Genomic DNA, 5,167 nt, shown 5'->3' on the forward strand with positions numbered 1-5,167 from the left:
ATGATGATATTTTTAATTTCTAAGAGCTCTTAACTCTCTAAATATCTTTTATTTTTAGAGCATCCTTCATTCATATTATCCTTCATTGATGGTATCCTTCATTGATACCATATCTTCTGTTAGCCCTCTGAAGGTAGTCCTTGCGCATTTTCCTTCTCCCTGAAGAGTCTCTCTGTGCTTCTAAGTAAGTTTCTCTGCTTGTCTTGGTCTCTCATATTTCATGCTTTGTCGTTAGCTGTTAGAATAGGCATCCAAAGGCAAATTGGAAGCTCTGAGTGTGAGGTTTGTTGACCATTGCCTTCACTTTGCAAAGCTCTGGCTGGGCCATTTCTTTAGGGCACCCCCGATGTAAACATCTCTGTTTCTCTTGTGTTGGGGGAAACCCAGTCCATCTGCCTAGAGGATTCATCTGCCTGGTGGCCAGCATTCTGAGAGCTCTGCTGGGGAAGTGGGCTTCAAGTCTCAGGTTTAATACATCAACTTTCATTTACCCCTCCATTTTCAGAAAGATATCTTCACCCTCAACTTCTCCTGGTGCCCTCCGTTTTACTCTCTCCAGGAAAACCAACAACTTCAGTCCAAATTTGAAAGTGGAAGAGAGCCAGTTAAAGGCTCTGTGGAGAGCTAGAAAAGATACTGAAGGTCTAACTTCTTAAACACACTAGCAAATAATCCTCTCTGGTCTTTTCATCCACTTTCATGACTTCTTGATATGTCCAATCCTGAGAGTTTGGAAGGTTCTGTAAGAGTCAATCAATTGCTGCTTGATTTTCTCCACTGCCCATTGATGAGTCAGCTTTCTAGGAACTTCTCTGCAGATCCTAACTTTCCTTACTGCTTTCTCTTGCCATCTTTGTCCTTGAGGATTATGCAAAAAGCAAACAAACAAACAACTAAAAACTCCTTTACTCTCATTTTTGTAGAATGTCAATAGGGAGTGGAGATTAAATGTATGTGTCCAATCTGACCTCTTTAACCAACAGTCTCCATTTACTTTCAGATGAACTTGAGAAACAGTTTGTTTCTGTCACTGACCTACTCACTCTCACCTAAGGCAAAAGTTTTGGTTTTATCCATCACTTCTGTTTTTGTTTGCTCACCCATTTGTTTCTAGTTTTAATTTTAGTGTATCATTTTCTTTTCTTCTGACTTGTTTTGTGATTGTTTTATTACATGCTTGAATTGAATGCTTAGTCTCTTTCTTATTTAATAACAAAAGCATCAGCCGGGCACTGTGGCTCATGCCTGCAATCCCAGCACTTTGGGAGGCTGAGGCGGGCATATCATCTGAGGTCAGGAGTTTGAGACCAATCTGGCCAACATAGTGAACCCCTGTCTCTACAAAAAATGCAAAAATCAGCTGGGCGTGGTGGCACACGCCTGTAGTCCCAGCTACCTGGGAGGCTGAGGCAGGAGAATCGCTTGAACTTGGGAGGTAGAGGTTGCAGTGACCTGAGATCTCACCATTGCACTCCACCCTGGGTGACAGGGTGAGACACCATTTCAAAAATAATAATAATAATAAAAGCATTTTACCCTGAATTTTCTTCAGTGTATGGCTGTGACCAAATTATGTTGTTATTGACACCTAATATTCTCATTGTCATTCAGTTGTAAAGAGATCATAATTTCAATTTTTATTTCCTTTCTGACAGGAGTGTTTTAACTTTAGCTTGATTTTATTATTTTATTTTATTTTTATTTTTTAGAGATAGGCTCTCACTCTGTCACCTAGGCTGGAGTTGAGTAGTGCGATCATAGCTCACTGTAGCCTCAAGTTCCTGGGCTCAAGTGACCCTCTCACTTTGGCCTCCTAGTGTACTGGGATTACAGACATGAGCCACCACACTCAGCCTGATAGGAGCGTTTTAGAAGAGCAGTCTTAAGTTTCCAAATGGGATAATTTTGTCATCTTTTTATTTATTAATGTCTAACCTTGCTTCACTGCCCATGAAGAGAAAGTAGGTCTGTAAGAATTTTACTAATTTTTTTTACTTTTTTATATTATGCCACTCTTATTTTTTAAATTCTTTTTGCAGCCTATAAAACTTCATAATCCCCCTATGAAAATAATTTAGACTTAATCATAGTTTAAGTAGCATAATGCAGACAATGTTTTTTAAAACATTTATATGCTTTGCTATTTGTCACATATTTGAATCTAAGGTGTTCATTCACCATCAAGAGATGTTTTAAAATGAGAATTATTAAGATTCTTCCATAGAGAAGAAATGTAATGATGAACAAAGAGTGTTCAGTTTCTGACATTTAAATGGCATTTTGCAGTAAGACAATAGGCGAATAAGCTTGAAAGTCAGTAGAAAACAAAGAAATGCCTAAACTCCTTTGCTACCACTTAGTATACCAAATGCTAGGCATAGATCAGAAAGATGTGGAATTTTTCCCAGAGTTCATAGAAAATCATCTTGTCTGCCATTGGGATTTAACCAGGAGGCTACAATCAGACAGGTGGAGGATAATTAACAGAGGAAGTAAATGGGGGGTTTTTCCCTTCTAGTCCTAAGAATGTAGTTGGAAGGGCAAGACAAAGATGCAAAAGGAGACTGAGGCACAGGGGGAGGAAGTCACACGGGTGTCCCAAAGTCCTCTTCTTGGAGCCTTGGCTTGGTGAGGAAAACCGTGTTAAAATGACCATGAGGCCTCTCTTCCCAGCTGGGATGTGGAAGGAGCCTGAAGGCCAGGACGGCCCAGTTCAAACAAGGGAAGTCCTAGCAAACGTAAGAAGATAGGCGGTGTAGTTATGCAGCCAGGAGTGGGGACCTAAGTGTGAGGCCCCCACCCTTGTTCACATGTTCAGAGACAGGGACACTGAATTAACAAGCAGCAGGTAGGGCAAAGTCTGTGGTGGGGGCACGAGCTCAAGTGGGGATGGAGGATGTGGGTGAGGGACTGCAACTTCACTGAAAATTGAGAGCAGGCTTATGAGGCAGTAGGGAGGGGCAAGTGAACCTCTTGGAGCCTAGAATGAATAAACCATGAGATGACCCCTTCCAGAAGCCAGATGCAGTGGATACTGGGAGTTGGATGGGACCATCCACCTCTTGGCAGATTCCAGTCAGTGCAGACCTGTATTAGTCCGTTTTCACACTGCTGATAAAGACATACCCAAGACTGGGCAATTTACTAAAGGAAGAGGTTTAATGAACTCACGGTTCCACATGACTGGGGAGGGGCCTCACAATCATGGCAGAAGGCAAGGAGGAGCAAGTCATGTCTTACATGGATGGCAGCAGTCAAAGAGAGAGAAGCAGCAGCAAAAGCCGAAATCCCTAATAAAACCATCAGATCTCGTGAGACTTATTCACTACTATGAGAGCAGTATGGGGGAACTGCCCCCCAATTCAATTATCTCCTACTGGGTCCCCATATGGGTGGGGACACAGCCAAACCATATCAACACCCAAGGACCAACTCAAGATCAGAAGGCTTTTTTCACCCGAAAACAACACAAGACTCTCTCAGCTCCACCCCATGTTCCAGATATCAAGCTAGAAAAGATCAGGGGAGGTGCAACGAAACCAAAGTCTGCACAGTCATGCCCCCATAAACCAAGTTAAGCTTAGAGAGTGCATCGAATGTTGTTTTAAGCCAAATTGGCATAAAACTAAATTGGACTAAAATTTAAAATTTGTCCTACCATTCAGCAGATGGCGGTTGGAAGGGAATTCAGAATTGCTTTAAGCAGAGCTTCTCTCCTAGGAATCAGATTAAATGGAAGTTTCTGATACAGTAGGTCTAGGTCGGAGAGTGAGTCTTTTTGTTCATCATTGTTATATGTTCACTGTCTAATGGTTTTGCAAATTTGAATTTGGATACAAATTTACTTTTGGCTGGAGAATTCCAAAATAATTCTGTTTAGAAAGTTTTGTGGCTGATTCATAAGCAGCTTTCTTTTGCCCTCAGAGATGCCCCATTGTTTGTCTTGTATAGAACTCTCAGCAAATGTGTTTGCCTCAGAAATCGCCAACTTTGCTCCACACTGCATTTGGAATTTGGTATTGGAGACAAGAATTCTGATGTCAGTCAGCTTCTTTCTCCCTTGTAGGCAAACGTTTTATTGTGTGTGTTAGTTTGTTAAAACGTGTGAAAACACATTTTATTCTGAGAAATCAAATGTATGTTTTTCAATTTGTTTCAACTTTTTAAATATTCAGGCTGAACATTTATGAGGCATTTTGAGTTAGAGTTCATGCCATTCTTAAACTTGGTGAGTTTTTTTTTTTTTTTTTTTTTTTTTTTAGACAGGGTCATGCTCTGTCACCCACATTGGAGTGCAGTGACATTGATCTTAGATCACTGCAGCCTTTAACTCCTGGGCCCAAATGGTCTTCCCACCTTAGACTCCCAGTACATAGCACTACAGGCGCACACCACCATGCCTGGTTAATGTTTTTATTTCATTGTTTTAGAGATGGGTTCTGGTTGTTTTGCCCAGGCTGGTCTTAAACTCCTGGGCTCAAGCCATCCTCCCTCCTTGGCCTCCCAAAGCACTGGGATTACAGACGTGGACCACTGTGCTCAGCCTGGAAATTTTCTTTCTGTTTGTTTTGGAGGGTTTGTTGTTGTTGTTTTTATTGTTTGGTTTGAGACAGAGTCTCACTTGGTCACCCAAGTGAGTGCAGTGGTGTGATCATGGCTCACCGCAGCTTCAAATTCCTGGCCTCAAGTAATCCTCCCATCTCAACCTCCCTAGCAGCTGGGACCACAGATGCATGCCACCATGCCCAACTAATTTTAAATTTTTTAAAAGAGACAAGGTCTCCCTATGTTGCTCAGGCTGGTCTTTGTGTTTATTTATGGCTTATCATCCCTTTGCTCGTTTCCTGACACTCCTATTTCATGAATATGGGGCCTCTTTAGTCTATTCTTTATGTCTCACCTTTTCTTTTATTTTCTAAATTCTCTTTCTTGGTTGTTTAGCTCTGCACTCTGGAAGAGTTCTTTACTCTTAAAAATATTTTCATTGTTGGGAATGTTCATCCTATTCAGTACTTTTAATGTGTTAAGGAATTTTTTTGACAATTATGTTTATTTCTAAGAAGTCTTTCTTATTTTTTATATTTATTTTTTGGTTGGTGCTTTTTCCTGACCATAAAGATTTATTGTTGCAATATCCTTGAAGACACACATTTAAATATTGTTAAAT

Source organism: Macaca mulatta, chromosome 12 (genome assembly GCF_049350105.2).
Source record: "Macaca mulatta isolate MMU2019108-1 chromosome 12, T2T-MMU8v2.0, whole genome shotgun sequence".
Classification (NCBI taxonomy): domain Eukaryota; kingdom Metazoa; phylum Chordata; class Mammalia; order Primates; family Cercopithecidae; genus Macaca; species Macaca mulatta.